Genomic DNA, 18,975 nt, shown 5'->3' on the forward strand with positions numbered 1-18,975 from the left:
CTCATTTTTTGTATCCTTATACCCGGCTGTTTTCTCCCTTTCTCTCTCTCTCATTTTTTGTATCCTTATACCCGGCACCAGTTTCTTTGAAAATTTGGACCAGAAGATGCATAACAAGTTGTTCTGCAGAAGTTCTTATCTGATATTCTTAGGGAGCTATCCTGCATGTAATCTTCATTGTTTTTCTCTACCATCATGTAGGCATACTCAGTGTAGACTACCACAACCCTGGATACCGCTCTGCTTAGATTTACAATCTCTGCTTAGATTTGCCACTGCAGAAAGTGTAGCAGTTTCACTACATATGTAAAAACGACTGCGTACTTGTTTCTAGCTTCCAGATTGCACATTTACAGTGTTTACAAAAGCAATAACTACTCTTACCAGTAGGAGATGAATTACACACTCCTTCTCCTTCTATAATAAGAGTTATCTACCTTCTGGTCAAAGTGCTTCCTTAAGGCACTTTGAAGCTCATCTGCTGGCAGGCATGAAGCACGCTGTTCCCCGGGACTTCAGAAACTGGATCTACTCAAGGCAAAACAATCTCCGCTTCATTGTATTCAGAAATTCAGGCTTGCCACGAGGCTGTGTAGTTTTCTGAAACACAAATGCTGGCAAATCTAAAAATCCTCCCAAACACGTATCTACCAGTTTTTGCTCCTTAAATAGGAACAATATTTTCTCATATCCTTAGATTAGCTGAGTTAAAAAGATGCCCCAAACACAGAGTCCCATTATTTTAAGCTTGAAATTTTAAAACTATAGCTTTATCCTTGCCCCATGAGAGAGGCATTCTCTAGCAATCCATTCAAGCAAGGATCGGTTTTCACTTTAGATAAAACTACAAAGTGAATAAATTCACTTCTGACATTTAACTAATGCCTTTCTTTACTCTCTCCTACCCCTACACTCCACCCCTTACGGTATTTGCCTCCTCTCATTCTCCCCATTTCCAGCCCAAATCCAGATGACTTCTGCTATATTAAAGTTTGCTTTCAGGAAAAGATCTGAAATCCGTAAGGGATTTCATACTAAATATTGGCACACTTCAATGGTAGAACATTGATTTGCTGAAGTCTGGGGTAGATTTCCTAGTCCCTAAAATCACATTCTAACTGTGACTACCTGTTCTTTCTTTAAGTTTAACATAGATTTAGGGTGAGACTTATCTTTTTCTATAAATGAAAACATTTGGGAGAATGCTTTCTTTCATACATGAACACATATGATATTTTATGTATTAGTGTTAATGTTTCCTATCAAATATGTAATCAGAGGCTCTCTATGGAATCAATTTCAATAAAAGTTAAGCAATTTTTTAATGAATAGCCATTGATTATAATTTTCTCCTCTTTTAACTTTTCAATTCTTCGCAATTAGCCAGTGATAAGAAACTGGAAAGAAAATGTCAGCTTACTTACCATTTATTCACTTTTTTTTTTAACCTACTGTAGTTTGCAAGGATAAGATTTTAGGCTAGCTTATTGATTTCACAAACAAAATTTATAATGTTTTTATAAAGAATATTTCCCTTTGTATTTGAGCTCAACTTAATTCTCAACTGGCCCTGAAATGTGAGAATTGTTTTCCTAAAATATTGAGGGATGTCAGAAGGCCACAAGAAGTGAGACCTCATTGTTTTTGCTCTATGAGAACATCAATCTTTCTATTTCTGTGAAAAATAAGGAAAGGTAAGTAGACTCTAGTGATTTGCTAATGTTGAAGTTAATACAAAGCTCCATTCAAAATTATGATATTCAGCACAATTAATCTTCCCTGTTAATATAAATAGAAGAAAGAGTAACCTATTTGACTTCAAAGCTCTGGTTTAATTTCTAGCAAGTATGATTACTTCAGTTCATAATTTAAAAAATAAAAGCTTTAGATTTCTATTCTAAGCCTTACTTTGTAAATCATTCATTAAAGAACATGAATGCACAAAACAAAATAAACTTTTTTTTTTTAATTTGGTAAGTGTTAATGTTCTAGGATGTGCCGGCCATTCTTTGTGGAGGTCCTCAGAACCACCCTCTACCCTTCCAGCCCCAGTGTCACCCTTCCTGCCCGAGTGTCACCCTGCTCCCCTCCCAGATGACTTCCAGTTGGTTTTGGCTAATGAGAGACACCCACAGACAAAGGAAGGTTTCAGAAATCAGAGCTCAAAAAGCTTCTTCCCTACTCACTCCTGTTTCCAGGCTCTGACAACAACTTGTTTTACTTCTATGACTACAGCTCCTGCAGACCTTTCTGTTCCTCGGCTGCTGCTTTCTGGGGATCTGGCAACAACCTTTCCTCCCTCTGCCCCTCTGCTGTCGGTGGTAAAGGCTTTCTGCTATTGCTTGTCTTTGGGTGCCACAATGTCACTAGGGGATCTCTTCACTTTTCTTTACAGCCTGTTCCTTTAAACTATCTGAGCGAATCATGCTTTCTTTCTGGACCTTGACTAATGCAGTAGTGTTTTCAAAAATCTGATTAATATCACATTGCATTGCTTAGAAAAATATCATAAGAAAAATAATTATTTGAGAAGTAGCATATTTGTGAAAGTAGATCTATTTAGGAATTAAAGTGCAATAGATTGGCAGGCAAATGTGGTTATATTTTTGTATTCTCACTCTATTTTATAGAACTGAAAACTAAAATTCTAGCTTAGACTGGAATGCACATGGTATACTATAAAGAGAGAAAATTGCAGGATGAGAGTATAAAGTACAAGATAAAACCTTATTGAAACAAAATAAGCACAACTCCATGTACAGGTTGTATATGTTTATCTATAAGAAGAGCCAAGGCCAGATGTGATGGCTCACGCCTGTAATCTCAACACTTTGGGAGGCCAAGGCGGGTGGAGCTCAGGAAGTTCAAGACCAGCCTGGGCAACATGGAAAAATCCTGTCTCTACCAAATATACAAAAACTTAGCCGGGTGTGGTCTTACTCACCTGTTGTCCCAGTTTCTCAGGGGGCTGAGGCACAAGAATTGCTTGAACTTGGGAGGCAGAGGTTGCAGTGAGCCAAGATCACGCCACTGTACTCCAGTCTAGGTGACAGAGCGAGACTCTGTCTCAAAAAAAAAAAAAAAAAAAAAGATGAAGAGCCAAAACAAGGATACACAAGGACACATACCAGCCTGTCAGCCTGTTACGTATCATTGGTTACCTTAGTGGGGTTGGGGTGACGGTAGTGGCAATTATTAACATTATCTTTATACAATTCTTTTTAAAATGTTTATTTTGTAATTCAAAATATTCAAGAACAAATTTCAAAAGAGTCTATCTTAACAAACATTTACATTCTTATAATCCAGAAGCTAGTCATCAAACCCACCTCAGTATCATCATTTGTTCCAATAAAAATATACTCACTTCCTAAATATGTGCTATTACAAAGTAGATCTTTTTTTTTTTTTTTTTTTTTTTTTTTTTTGAGACGGAGTCTGGCTCTGTCACCCAGGCTGGAGTGCAGTGGCGCGATCTCGACTCACTACAAGCTCCGCCTCCCGGGTTTACGCCATTCTCCTGCCTCAGCCTCCCGAGTAGCTGGGACTACAGGCGCCCGCCACCTCGCCCGGCTAGTTTTTGTATTTTTTAGTAGAGACGGGGTTTCACCGTGTTAGCCAGGATGGTCTCGATCTCCTGACCTCATGATCCGCCCGTCTCGGCCTCCCAAAGTGCTGGGATTACAGGCTTGAGCCACCGTGCCCGGCCTACAAAGTAGATCTTATTCTCTTCTTATTCTGGTTGAATCATGCAACCATTATCCAGATTGAAATAAAAAATATAATTGTATTTAGTATCCATGTTAAGGTTAAACAGAAGTAAGAAGTTTCAAAGTTTAAATCACATTACCATGGAAAGTAGGGAAGAAAGGAAATAAAGCAGCAACATATAAAACATTTATATCTGTGATATTTAATATTTTTCTAGGACATCCAGTGTTCCAGTTACATCAGCCACCTCAAATTTATGCCTTCATTTGTCCAGTAAATGCGTAGTGTGTGATGATTGTGAAGGATGCTTCTCTACTAGACAAAGTAATTTCTAGAGCCTCACTACTCTTAGTCTACAAAGAGACTAAGTAGCCTCACTACTCTTAGTCTTCATTGCCAGCATTATCACTACAGCAAGTGCCTATGCTGATTTAAATAATAATTTTACCATGTAGCAGCAGTTATAGCCACATATAACGCATTTCAAGACACACATTTATGTCTAAGGACTTCAAGTCCCCTAACTAAAAAACCTAAGTAGAATAAACCTAAATAAGTTTTAAGTCAAAAGCAGGGGAATCAAAACAACAATTACAGCGTCCTGTCTTAGAAGAAAATGCTGATGCTTATTGCTTTAACCATGTAAAATAGTGTATACATTTAGTAGACATGAACAATTTGGGACAAATTTTGAGTGTAGCTATAAGTGTGTAAAACATATTTCATGCATTGGGAATCATATTCATAAACATATTCCTCCAATGTTGTAAAAAATGCATTCACCCTTATTACACTAGTGATTTTACAGTTTAATGAAGCCAGTTTTTTTTTTTTAATTGCAAATGTCTACCACCATAGAAGTTTCTCAGCCTTTCTCCACTAAGCCTAACACTCTGAACACTCAAGTTCACTTTTTTTTTTTTCTTGAGACAGAGTCTTGCTCTGTCGCCAGGCTGGAGTGCAGTGGCACGATGTCTGCTCACTGCAACCTCTGCCTCCCGGGTTCAAGCGATTCTCCTGCCTCAGCCTCCAAAGTAACTGGGACTATGGGCACGTGTCACCATGCCCGGCTAATTTTTTGTATTTTAGTAGAGTCGGGGTTTCACCATGTTGGCCAGGATGGTCTGGAGCGCCTGACCTTGTGATCCGCCCGCCTTGGCCTCCCAAAGTGCTGGGATTACAGGCGTGAACCACTGCACCCGCCCAAGTTCACATTTTTCAAGACTCCTTCTGATACCTGATAGATTGGTACAATGACAGATTGACATTTGTTGTTTTACTCTAGATTCAATTTAGAAAATGATTTCCATTTTCTCTCTATCTCACTGAAGGCAGCTGATCTGTCAATCAAAACTTTAGATTTATAATTTTTTCTGTAATAAAAGAGGTGCTATTTACAGAGTTCTTGTGCAAAAGTAGTTTAAGTGAACCCAATTAATAATTCAAGGATGACTTTGTAAGATTCTTCTTCTATTACATTTGAATTCATTTTAATGAAGAAAAAGCTTTTCAAAGCTGTCTTTCCAAAGGGAAGATTAATAAGCTATTTCTTTGAGATATCATCTAAAAAACTTAGTAACTTTTTTTTTTGGAACCTTGCGGTGGTGGTAATGTGAGTTTGTCAATCTTTGCCGATACTGTGAATTTTAGAAGCAGAGGAAAAGAGAAAGAGAAAGACCCCCACAACCCTCCCTCTGCCTCCCCTCCTCCTCTCCTCCTCCCCTCCCCTCTCTCCTCTTCCCCTCCCCCACCCCCTCCCCCGTCCCCTTCCCCCTCCCCCGTTCCCTCCCCCCTCCCCTCCCCTCGTCTCCTCCTCCCCTCCTCTCCTCCTCCCCTCCTCTCCTCCTCCCCTTCTCTCCTCCTCCCCTTCTCTCCTCCTCCTCTCCAGAACACAGCAGGCGCGCAAGGAGTGCAGTGTTAGCCGCTGCTGGATTGAGCTTCTCATCCTACGCTTGCAGGGGTTGCTCCTTTGGACAGAAAACTGGAATAAAATATAAATTTTAGACTTCCACCAAGGCCAGGACTAGAGTGAAGGGACTAACGCACTAGTCTCAGGTGCAACTGTTAAGTAACACTAATCTTGAATGAAATAGTTTTAAAATTGAATGTAATAGCAAAAAACAAACAAAAAACCCACGATAGAGAAAACATCAACTTTAAACAAACGCTTGCACTCGCACAACCCGGGCTCACTGGCCTCGCCTTGCACCTGGCCCGGTTTCCCAGCTTGGTTCTCCGCAAGACAGAATTCCTGGCAAAATCAAAGAGTGCGCGCGTCTGCCCGAGTACACGCAGGAGAGTTAGTTCTGCTCCATCTTCCCTATTCGAAATCAAACAGGACAGGATTTTCCTGGGTGCGGACACTGCGCTCAGTGACTAGCTGAGTGATAAAGCCCGGCGTTCTCCACCTGCAGGCGGAGGCTGACGGCGCGGTCTTTGGTGCGAGTCCGTGCACCGCGGCCGCCCCGGCCCGGTGGGAGGGAGGGACGGAGGGAGGTACCCGTGTAACGGGAGGAGAGCGCCGGGGGAGCTGGGGCGCCTGTCCCGCTCGCCTCTTGACTCGCGTGGCCACCAGCCGCCTACACCTAGTGTCCGGGAAGCCTCCAACCTGCGGCCTCCGAGCCTGGGGCAGCACCGCGCGGCCCAGAGTGCTCAGAAAGCTGCCGCCTGAGTCCGCGGGGCCGACCTCCGAGACGCCGCTGGGGCCAGGCGGGGCTTGGCGGGAGGATCTGCAGCGCTGAGGAGAGGCTGGGGGTTCTCTCCCGTGCCTGACGAAGAGAGTGAAAGAGACCTGAGGGGAGAGAACAGCGTCGGGGCCGCAAGGGGGACTGGCGTGAGACCAGCATAGTCGCAGAGCGGCCATCGCCATGCCCGGGCCTCAGGGCGCCTGGGTGAAGTGAGCATGCCTCGGTAGTCCGGGTCTCGGTAGCACCTCAAGGTGTTGCTCCTTCTCCCCACTCAGACTTGGAGCCCCATAGGAGCAGGAAATCCACGTAAGTAGAGCAAATGGTTTAAAACTTGCCCTAGACTATCTGGAAAACTCTATTTTTTATTATCAGTAATATTTGGAAGTGGAATCGCAGAACATGTTCCTTAACGTTAAAGAACCTTAAAAAAAAATCTATTGAATCGCAACCCAAAAATGAAGGTTTTGTTTACAATACACTTTCCTCTTCTAGGGGAGTTTAAGATATACCATGTATGTTTTTGTGTCCGGAATTGGTGAGTTCTTGGTCCTGCTGACTTCAAGAATGAACCCGCAGACCCTCAGGGGGAGTGTTACTACTGTTTTCCAAGGTGGTGTGTCTAGAGTTTGTTCCTTCAGATGTGTCTGCAGTTTTTTCTTTCTGGTGGGTTCATGGTCTTACTGACTTAAGGAGTGAAACTGCAGAACTTCACAGTGAGTGTTACAGCTCTTAAGCTAGCACATCTGGAGAGTTATTTGTTCTTTCTGGTGGGTTCATGGTCTTGCTGGCTGCAGCAGTGAAGTTGCAGACCTTCACAGTGTGTGACAACTCATGAAAGCAGCATGGACCCACAAAAAAATGCAACAGCAAGATTTATTATAAAGAGCAAAAGAAAAAAAAAATGCTTCCACCAGATAGAAGGGAACCTGACCAGGTTGCCACTGCTGGCTGGGGCAGCCTGCTTTTATTCCCTTATCTGACCCCCTCCCACCTACATCCTGCTGATTGGTCCATTTTAACAGTGCTGATTGGTGTGTTTACAATCCTTTAGCTAAACACAGTGCTAGACAGAGAAGTTCTCTAAGTCCCCACCAGATGAGCTAGCTACAGAGCAGTGATTGGTGCATTTACAAACCTTGAGCTAGACACAGGGTGCTGATAGGTGTGTTTACAAACCTTGAGCTAGACACAGAGTGGTGATTGGTGTATTTACAATCCCTTAGCTAGACATAAAGTTTCTCCAAGTCCCCACTAGACTCAGGAGCCCAGCTGGCTTCATCTTGTGGATCCGGCACTGGGGCTGCAGGCGGAGCTGCCTGCCTGTACGGGGCAGTGCGCCCACACTTCTCAGTCCTTGGGCGGTTGATGGGACTGGGTGCTGGAGAGGGGGGCGGCACTCCTAGGGGAGGCTTGGGCCAGGCAGGAGCCCATGGCGGAGGGCGGGAGGCTGGAGCATGGCGGGCTGCAGGTCCCAGCCCTGCCCCGTGGGGCGGAAGCTGAGGCCTGGCTAGAATTTGAGCGCAGCGCAGGTGGCCCGCACTGCTGGGGGACAGGGCACACCCTCCGCAGCTGCTGGCCCCGGTGCTAACTCCCTCACTGCCTGTCGCAGGTGGCCCCAGGCTGCTCCACCCCCGCGGAGTCCACGCCCACCCTGAACTCTCGCTGGGTGCAGCCCCGGTTCCCGCAGGGCCTCTCCCTCCACACCTCCCCGCAAACAGGGAGCCGACTTTGGCCAGCCTAGAGAGGGGCTCCCACAGTGCAGCGGCGGGCTGAAGGGCTCCTTAAGTGAAGCCAGAGTGGGCACCGAGGCTGTGGAGGCGCGGAGAGCGAGCGAGGGCTGCGAGGGCTGTCAGCATGCTGCCACCTCTCATTTTGACTTTTTAATCTATATACTTGAATGTTGACTGAGAGAGTGGACGTTTTTGTAAAACCTGAAAAGAACATATTAGTAAGAGATTAGCCTGCAAATGCTGTCATTTAATCCTTCTTAGGATTGTAATATGTTGTAGGAATTAAGTCAAACAGGAAAAAAAACTGGCGGACGATACATGATACTGCATCAACTTAGATGTTAGCAGCTTACAGTTTTGCAAACCTTGGCAGCTTCAGAGTTAAGATGCTAATTAACTTCCATGCACTATAGGGACAGAGCGAAACTAAATTTAAGAACCACAAATTAATAACCTGCCTTAACTACTAAGGGAATAACACTTGGACACCCCTGCCAGGGGCTTGGTTTCTCATGGTAGAAAGTTCTTAAAGATAAAACTCAGCCAGTCATTTAGGTGATTTGAAAATTATTCCTCTCTGGATGCTAATATTTTACATTATTTAATTTGTCATTGAGTTCCCTTTTTATGTTCCTTAATTTGTAAAACACCTAGGAAGCCTTTATTTCTAGAATGGGCTATGATTCTAATTTAATGATGATATTCCAGACAGTTGAGCAAAACATAATGTACCCATATTTTATCACACATAAAAATGTTTACACAACATTACACTTTTTTTTTTTTTTTTGGAGTAAATCTCTATCAGGGAGTTGTTTTTCTTTCCTGATTAATCGAACCATGAGATTAGAATTTTAAAAATGTCTTCCTCTTTCAGCCAAAATCACTTTTATTTTTCTTTCAGTGGCATCTCCCCGCTCTCAGCCTCAGCCCCTTCCTACGAAAATCTCTTTTGAAATAAGTTCCAATAAATGTTAGTAGCCATGTTTGGAAATTTAGATTACTGCAGAATAACTAAGGGTAGCTTTCAGCAGTTCTCCTAAGCTATCATGAAAAGTTTGCCATAGCTCAGTGCTGTTCTACCCGCGGGCTCAAGCCTGGGTTCTTCACACACAGGGCACACACATGGGTTCATGCACTCACTTTGCATCACGATTCAGCTGTGCCTCAGTTAATCCTACACTTGGTGTGCCCCTCTCAAAAATGAGCTCTGGACTCCTTTGGTCAGATGCTGTACCGTGTTTCAGATTCAACTTTAATCTGCTTTTGTGAGAAGGCTTTGTTAATAAAACGTGGTTACTTACATCAAGTCAAAATCCTTGGGTCTTGTAATGGAAACTGCTGTTTGACTTAAATAAATACATAAATTGAATTACTTATAGAAAGGCATGCTAGAGTAATTCACCAATCAACTGACAAAGTACAACAACAAGATAAGTCACTAGAGGTCACTCTTACTATTGAATAAACAGGGCTTCAAAAAGACCTTCCTGGAGAAAAGCAAAGCAATGAAATCTGAGTGAGACCCTGGCACCACCTTTCCTGTTTTTATTGCATAGTTTTGATTATTTTTTATTCTCAGGATTAGTTGTATTGATAGTCATTTTGCTTGGAATCCAGTGGAAGGATTACAAAGCCCATAGAAATTAAGCTCTTCTCCTTTACAGTGAACATTCTTCTTGGAGGAGGGGAGGGCAGGGACAGATGTTCCAAATGGACTTAGCACCAGACGGGGCTCTCACCAGTCGCTGAGTGACACTTAGAATTTCAATACTAGTTTTGTGGGTGTTTTCAGTCTTCTTTCATTGATGAAACTTAATATCCTCATATCTAATAAATTTTACTAATTTTAAATTACCTTTTAGATCAAGTAATTCTTCCAGATAAAACTATGTAACTATAATAATGGGACCACCTTGAATACTAAGAAGAAAGTCAATAAGGACATTGAAAAGTTTCCTTCTCATGTAGACACCATGAGTTGCTCACGTTATTCACAGCTAGTTTTCCAGAAGCACATTGGCCACCCACCAAGGCAGCCTGTTGATGATGGCATGAAATGGCTCTTTATGAGAAGAGCTCTCTAGGCCGGGTGCGGTGGCTCATGTCTGTAATCCCAGCACTTTGGGAGGCCGAGGTGGGTGGATCACCTGAGGTCAGGAGTTCGAGACTAGCTTGGCCAACATGGTGAAACCCTGTCTCTACTAAAAATACCAAAAATTAGCCGGGCGTGGTGGCAGGCCCCTGTAATCACAGCTACTCAGTAGGCTGAGGCAGGAGAATTGCTTGAACCTGGGAGGTGGAGGTTGCAGTGAGCCCAGATGGCGCCATAGCACTCTAGCCTGGGCAACAAGAGCAAAATGCAAAACTCCGTCTCAAAAACAAAACATAAAATTCTCTAAACATTTGGCATTTTAGGGATTATGTGCAGTTTATCTGAATGTTATTTGACCCGACAATACATGGGAAAACTTTGTTAGGAGGATTCTGTGTGAGGGGAACTGTTTTCCTAACTTCTGTGCCTGTAGACTTGCTCTTTGTTTGTTTAGACTATTTTGAATCATCCTGCATACGCTTCATCTTTTTGAGATACAATATCCAGAAAGGACTGCATTCTTTGCATTTTATGATAGTTACTGTTAATATAAAAGCAATAAATGTGTCACCTGTTTTTCCACTGAACTTTTCAGTGGAAGTGGGTATAAAATTCTGAGGACAGACCCTAGATTCTTGCATTTTCTTTATGTTGTTTTTAATCTGTTTATCCTTCACCAAAGGATGGGAACAAAGACTTGAACACATCTCTTCATGTTAAAATCATCCTTGTGACTTTGCCGTTTCTTTCTGAACACGAAGACGTTGTGTGGGAGAAGGGGTGTGGGGAGAATCTGACTTCCATTGTAGCTTAGATTAATCCATATTTGTGCCTCATAATAAGAGTTGGATTAACCACAATTTATCTAAGGGTTCTTTTCCGACTCTATCAATTTGTCTCCCTGCCTGAGAGTGAGTGAAAGGTCACTTATTGCTCTCATCGAGTCCCTGAAAATAAGAGGAAGAATCAAGAGAATGATTGAACTCTGGGCACTGATCCCAGGGATACACAAACAAATGGCTGGACAGATTTTGCAGAAATTTCTGTAATTGGTAAAATGCTGAATAATAGCCTTTGATGTAACTTTTCAGTGGGTTAATTTAAATTCATTACTTAGCCTAAAACACTTTTACTTTTAATTGCCTCAGTTTTTTCCCCCTAAATGGTTAGGTTTTTCAAGTTTGCCAGCCAGCCTGGGGAAAGAAGGGTAAGTCTACTATAGAGTGTGTGTGGGTTAGTTAGGAAACTCACTTATGATGTGAAATGCATCAGGAAAGATATCTCACAGAGTATAGGAGTAATTATTTTTGCAGATGTTTCATTTTGGACCTTTTAGTAATACCATTTAAAAAGAAATTCTGCAGATAAGTAACAGACTCTTAATTTTAGTGTCAAATGGTACTCTATAAAAAATGGAGTTCAGGCTGAGCACAGTGGCTCACGTCTGTAATCCTAGCACTTTAGGAGGCCGAGGCAGGTGGATCACTTGAGGTCAGGAGTTTGAAATCTGTAATCTCAGCTACTTGGGAGGCTGAGGCAGGAGAATTGCTTGAACCTCAGAGGCGGACGTTGCAGTGAGCCGAGATCATGCCACTGCACTCCAGCTTGGGTGACAGAGTGAGACTCTGTTTCAAAAAAAAAAATGGAGTTCAGATGCCTTTATTCATTTTCACCAATCTCTATGCAAACATTACGGAGCATAAGTAGCCCGTGGAAATGATAATCAATTCCAAGACATTGGTTCGATCATGAAAAAAAAAAAATCAAATTACTTGGTATTCTGCTTCCTCTTCCTCTCCCCTTCTCTTTTTGAACAGTTGAGTCCAAAGTCTTTCAGTTCAGCTTAGGCATCCATGCTGGGTAGTGGGGAGACCCAGGGCCATGGCGGAGCATTCAGAAACCAGCAGGGTAAGATGAGCATCCACAGCATAGCAAGGTTGGGGACCTGGAGAGACAGGAGACAGCACTGGTGGTGACCTATAGCAAGTTGTCAGAGGTTGAGTGGGGTGAGGAAGGCGGCATTCCAGATTGACAGAGACTAAGGAAACAAAGGCAACTAAATACTATTCTGTATTAAATGCTTGTGTTATAAAGGACATGATTGGGAATTGGTGAAACTTGAACAAGATTTGCAAATGCAATATTGGAACTTTATCCATGATGACTGCGATGATCATATTATGGTTATATAGGAGATCATCTTTGTTGTAGGAAATGCACATTGAAGTATTCAGGGGTGATACAGCGTATTAGCATAGTTCTTCCACGTTTTCTGTAAATTTATTTCAAAATCAAATGGTTACTTTAAAAAAAACATTCAAAATTGTGTTTAAAGGAAACATGGACCAATAGAAAAACTCAAAATAAGTAAATGTGGTTAAATTGATGAATTTTACCTAAGAGATGTAGATTAAAAATAAAGAGGCTGAAAAAAATCAAACAATTATTGAGAAATAGCCGTTCATTTATGTATGACTCTAAATCAAACTAGCCTGGATTTCTGAATGAAAAAGGTGTAATTGGCCTTGGGATTGTTCTCCATTCTTTTTGGGAAGTTTATTGCCTAGGACACCTGTATCATCTTCGAGGTACTTTTTAAAGCTTGGATGTCGGAACGAACCCTCAGACTGACCGTCGCCTGGTCTGGAACGGGCTTCCGCACCTTTGATGAGACTCTTCGCTGGAAGGTTGCTTGCCCCTCGGCCGGGTTGCTCCACGTTGTAAGAGCATGTGCGAACGCTTGGTTGTACATGATTGTGTACGTGTCAAGTCTGCTCTGTCACTGTAGAAAAAATATTCCTTTTCCACTTGACATATAAAGCATAGAATTGTTTTAAATGCCTTTTGTCAAGGATTTCATATATCTGCTTGACATGATATGGTATAAAAGGAAAGTGTGAAATTCATTACTTACTATGAGAGCCTTTACAGACCTACAGTAAATCTAGTTTTCTAAAAAATTGAGTATATATTTAGCTTGGTTACATTTTCATAATGAAATGACTACTCTGCTAATAAAACTTTAAAAATATCATACAGTGGGGGCTAAAGATGATACTGCATATATTCCAGTTAATGAAAATGTTTGTTGGAATAATACGAAGAGTGATTGAAACCTAAAAACATTTGAGACTTTAAAATAGTTTTAACCTTATAACTACAGGATTATAATTTAAGGAGCATACCTACTTAAAAAGGCAGCAATTAAAATTATTGCTAAGAATTAAACCAAGAAGACATGATCTAATATGTATTGCCTGGGCTGTGGTTTGAATTACTTTTGATTAAGTATAATCACATTTTTTGAGAGCATCAAAACAGAGGATATTACTTGCTTCTAATTCACACATGTGTTTATGAACCATTGGCAATTAAAGCATTTGCAATTGAGGCCTTAAGAAAATTTTAGGTTAAAATCAACATATTGGCCAGGCACGGTGGCTCACGCCTGTAATCCCAGCACTTTGGGAGGCTGAGGCGGGCAAATCACGAGGTCAGGAGATCGAGACCATCCTAGCTAACATGGCGAAACCCCGTCTCTACTACAAATACAAAAAAATTAGCCAGGTGTGGTGGCAAGTGCCTGTCGTCCCAGCTACTTGGGAGGCTGTAGCAAGAGAATGGCATGAACTCGGGAGGCGGAGCTTGCAGTTAGCCGAGATCATGCCACTGCACTCCAGCCTGGGCAACAGAGCAAGACTCCATCTCAAAAAAAAACAACATATTGAGTTATGCCTTAGAACTCTGTATATGCTTATACTTTTTATACTTTACAAAATTTTGAATATATAACGTATAATATTATATTTTTCCAGGAAATATGTAACTTGTAGTTCCTTATTTTGTAACTAAATCCCATGGAAAAAAACTGTATTGAATCTCATTGTTTCTCGGGCAAATGTAGAGTTAGGGAAATGATATACATACATATTGGGAATCTTTTAGAAGGCTTGGACCTGGTAGCTCAAATCTTCTACAACCTTGAGCTTCAACTTTCTGGCCAGCTCAGGAAATCTCTTCACTGTCCTTTCAATGCAAAGTCAATGTTTATGGAACACTAGACTGAAATAGAAAGGTTTCTTTGGAAACTGAGCAAGCAAGTGAATTAGTCTTTGACTTGATGGAGTGATTTGATCTAAAATATTACCTATCAGTTTTAGATATCTATTCAATCAGAACTGCCTGCATATAGGCAAATGATAATTTGTGTTGGATTTTTAGATATCTTAGCCCTTAGACAAGCTAATAGAATTTAAGTTGAACCTGGTGTTTTAGGGACAGTTGAATTGTTGGGTGCCCAGGAAAACAGTCACATTTTTCTATAAGTATGTATTTATTTGGCTGGAATGTGGGTGAGGAAGAAGTTATAAGTGAATTAAGAAAACACTGTCTCAATGTCACATGTTAAATTAAATAAAATTACGGGCAGAACTACGTGAGTTTACGATTGCTGCCACTGGGAGCAGAGACGATTTCCAGCTTACATGTATAACAGAAGGAGGGATTGAAAATATAATATTATGCCTACTCTGATACAGCTAACCTCCAGCACCCCCCACACACATGCACATACACATACACATACATGCCATCAAACTATGAAAGAAGGGTGTCTCTTCAGACATCCTATATTTAACCCAGCTTCTAACAGGTCCCTGGAGTCTAGTCTTTTTGAACACAGCAGTGAAGATAAGGAATAGGAAAGGGGCTTTGATTTAAAGACCACTAATTATAATAGATTCCTAATTTAATTTTAAAGACAAATCAATTATTAACACAAATACAAAGAGAACAGTATTTTAAGCAAAGCCTCTGTTGTGGCAGATTACCTTTTAAGGAGTCTCCAAACTGAGTTTCCTATTTTAGATGACTTTTTGAAGAATATATCTCTGTAATAGAAACATAGTTAAATGCTTGATGATTCTCAACTTTAAGAACTTCACATTTGCTATAATTAAGAAATTTATGAATTTATTGTTAGAAGATTGGTAGAAAAAGTAATTCAACATCAAATGGGAAAATAAATATATAATGTTACATAGCTGTTCAAATATAGGGTTTATGATTCTTGTGCTGATTTGAACTGCTGTCCAACATCAGGAGAAAAGTCCACAGTTGTGTTAAGAAAGCTCTTATAAGCCTATGAAATTTTCTAGCACAGGCTGTCACAGAACCTACAATTTACAAACATTTGTAAAAGTTAGGAAAAGTTTTGGGTTCCTCAATAGAAAATGATGTTGCTTAGCTTTAAGAAAGCAACTAATTTATCTCTTTTTATTCTCATCCATTATTAAAGGAACCTAAATGGTCTTTTAAAATTATAATAAAACTAAGCTACTAAAAATATCACATAGATTTTGAGATATTGTGAATAACCATATAAAATAATTTGCTATTTTTCGTGTGTAAAAATAAGCTTAACACGCTTATCAATACATCTTGAACTATAAGAGATTTATTTCAGCAATGTTGCCAAAGGGCAAGCAATGCCTGCTGCGCATAGAAAACTGAATTCCCTAAGCTTGGGGCTCCTCACTTGTCATGTAACCCACTGCGTGTGCACACATCCATCTGTGCCCATCCATGTTCCCCCAAAGGACTTGGAGGCAAGGAAATTGATGCAGACATGCTGGTGCTCATATTGTTTGCTATGCTGTAAGTAATACAGTCCTTTGCTTTGACCCAGGAATCTTCTGCCGCAACCATGAAACAAACCGTCAGGCTCATTTGTTAGCTCGCAAGTAGGGTAAAATCTCTCTTCATGGTTCTTCACATGTACTTGTCTGTGCAATGGTCATCGTCTTCATGAATATAATGATAACATGACATAAGAAGTAGTGAGAAGATCTTACCTATAGGTAAGCAAACACTGCAATATTAAAATAGCATATGTCATTTCATAAATCGCAGTTGACACATTCTAGTGAAGAGATTGGGCAGCCTTCCTTTTTTGGATGGCACAGTTGATTCTACTGTCCTCATTTCTTCCTCTCTTTTCTGGGATATGTGGAAGAATTGCTGTGACAAAGCTCTTCTCCTGGGTGGCCAGGGTTGATTGTCAATTTGTTTTGCTTCTGACAGGCTAGGCAGATGTCCTGTACCTCCTTCTTCATGCCGTGTGACATTCATCCCTTTGATTTTCCTATTGCGTTTTATTTAGTATTTTAGAATACTGCCCACATTCCATTCTGGAAAGTCCGCTGTCCCAGCCAGAGTTTTCTTAGAAAGCTGAGCCTGTGATGGGCATTGGTGCAGGTAGCCTCTTCTGGAAAGTGAGCTCATAAAAGAGGGAAGAATGGAATAGAGAAGAAAAATCCAACAACAGGGGACATCACTGAGCTGGTCACTTCTGTGAGCGACTGTGGCATGAACTCCCTGGGAAGCTCTCAGGAAGCCGGTAGAATGTGTTTCACAGCTGTGCCTCTGAGAGACAGCAGGGGGAATGCATTTATCCCGCGTCCTGTCCAGGGATTCAGCACTGCCTTTGGGGTGCTGACTCCTGGCTCTCAGGAGAGGAATATGAATGAATGGGTTGCGACTGGGTGTCTGCAGGCATTGCAGGTCAAGACATCTAAGAGGCCAAGAGGCCAAGGGACAAACAGAGAACTCGAACACTTAACTTAGGAATAACTTCCTAAGAATGCTTAGGAAGGTGCTGCCACATTATACTGTGAGGAGCCCATTAGCCCAGCACTGGCCAGAGTGAAAGGAGAGCGAAGAAGTACAAAGCAGGGCAGAGGAGGTGACCTGCCACAGTGTAGTTGATAACCATAGGGCACCTTTCTACAAAATGAGTCCATGTATTTATTCAGTTTTAACACATTTACGTTAAGGAAGCAAGTTTTGCCTTCATGCTGCATTTCATGGTTACGTTTTTCAATATTAGATTCAAATTCCCAAGAAAAGCACACCAGCATCTTCAGTTTTTCTCCTTGGCTTTTCTGAGTTACTAATTCCCTTCCCCATTCGTCCTGCCCCCATGGTACTGTCTTCCCTCAACTGGGCATTTAACTTTTTTTCCTATCACCATGTCTTTGCATATTTTTCCTGAAAAATCCACAATACCTTTTCCCTAATTTCTCTTGGAATATTACAAACCAAACTGTATGATGCCTTTCCTGACCACACTTCCTCACTTTCATTACTCTTTTAATGGAAAATCCACAATAGGTACCTTTATGGGCCTCTCTTATTACACTGGGCTTATTGTATAGCAGTAGCTTTTGAATATATCACTGTCACATGACTGTGATATAATTGAGAGGCATTTTGTATCACCAGCACCTAGCACCATGCCCAGAATATGATCAGTAGTCAATATCTATAGAATGTGAATAAATGGGTGGCTAGCTCAGATTCATGGAAACACAGGGAATGATGAGACTGAAGTAATGGGTCAGCAGAGTTACAGCGTTCAGGGTAGTATTATAAAAATAAAACTGAGAAGCCAACTTTGACCTAAAAGCCCCTTTACTTTTACAGTTGGCATTTTGAATTCAAATACAGGTATTTATCACCTACAACTATTGTTTACCATTTAATTAGACTCAAACTGCATTCCAACCTGTCAGAGTAATGTGGACCCAGATTCTCTTTTTTAACCACCACTCCCCAAATTTCCTTTATAGGCTCTGTGTGAGAGAAATAGAATGAATAGGATACACATAGGAGATTTACTGTAAAGAACTGGCTCGTGTGGTTATGGAGCCTGGGAAATCTCATCTGTGGGGTGAGCTGGCAGGCTGGAGATTGAAGGAGAGTTGACGTTCTGTTTGAAGGCCGACAGGCCAGAAGAGCTGCTGCAGCAGATGAATTCTAGAGAATTCTCTCTTTTCTGGTGGTGGTAGGGGGTCAGTATTTTTGTTCCATCCAGGCCTTCAGCTGATTGGTTGAGGGCCACCCACGTATGGAGGGCAGTGTGTTTTACTCGACCAATTAAATGGTTAATCTCCTCCCAAAACACCCTCGTAGAAGCATCCAGAATAATGTTTGACCAAATATCTGGGACCCCTGGCCTAGTCAAATTGACGCATGAAATTACCCATCACATCATCCGTACTTTTGATTAATCAAATTGCCTTTACAAGGAGACAGCTAATAAGTCAGCAAACAAACCGAACGCCGGTGCTGACGCTGCGCTGTTCGGCCAGTTGCTCAGGCATTTCCTCTCCCGGGATCACCTCCTGTCTCAGGCCTCCGCGGCACCTCAGAGGCCACCTGCTTCCTTTTAGTGCTTCCACCCAGAACTTCTCTCATTATTCTGTGAAATAGGTGTTGAGACTAGAAGACAAACTCCTTTTGAATTTGTAAAGAAAAAGTAACATTTTCTTATATCTGCGTCACTCATCGTGGGCTGCAATCCCTTCTTGTCAGCATTTGTTTTGTATTTTACCATCTGAAGAGTTCCCTTTTCAGGTGGTGGGAACCTGAGAAAAGTTGTCTTTCTATTTTCTTATCCTTATGAGCTTTGTCAAAAGAGTGCAGCAGCTTCTGGCTTTTCTTACGAGTGTACAAAAAATCTCTTTGATTGCATTTAGCAATTTTTACCAGTCTTAATTTGTTCTGGGCTTTAACCCACTTCGCTTTATACTGCCTCATTTTAATGTTCCTTTTCATTAGAAGTATTCTTTTTTTTTTTTTTTTTTTTTCTGATATGGAGTCTTGCTCTGTCACCCAGGCTGGAGTGCAGTGGCACGATCTCGGCTCACTGCAACCTCTGCCTCCTGGGTTCAAGCAATTCTCCTTCTTCAGC

General features: G+C 41.5%; 1 protein-coding gene and 1 long non-coding RNA gene across 3 annotated transcripts in view; one reads left to right on the plus strand and one right to left on the minus strand.

The window, feature by feature from the left end:
• The first annotated feature begins 6,411 nt into the window (after nt 1–6,411).
• Nucleotides 6,412–18,975, plus strand: part of LOC105498900 (zinc finger protein 484) — a 137,821-nt gene continuing 125,257 nt past the window's right edge. For both annotated transcript variants that reach the window (XM_011771283.3, XM_071077506.1), the window contains exon 1: nt 6,412–6,704. The gene's annotated coding sequence lies outside the window, so the exon portion shown is untranslated. The remainder of the gene's footprint in view (nt 6,705–18,975) is intronic.
• Nucleotides 12,034–18,975, minus strand: part of LOC139358071 (uncharacterized) — a 30,617-nt gene continuing 23,675 nt past the window's right edge. The window contains exons 2-3 of the long non-coding RNA XR_011612307.1: nt 15,053–15,112; nt 12,034–12,168 (exon numbers count right to left, since the gene is read on the minus strand). This is a non-coding gene — a long non-coding RNA (uncharacterized lncRNA). The remainder of the gene's footprint in view (nt 12,169–15,052; nt 15,113–18,975) is intronic.

Source organism: Macaca nemestrina, chromosome 14, assembly GCF_043159975.1.
Source record: "Macaca nemestrina isolate mMacNem1 chromosome 14, mMacNem.hap1, whole genome shotgun sequence".
NCBI lineage: Eukaryota > Metazoa > Chordata > Mammalia > Primates > Cercopithecidae > Macaca > Macaca nemestrina.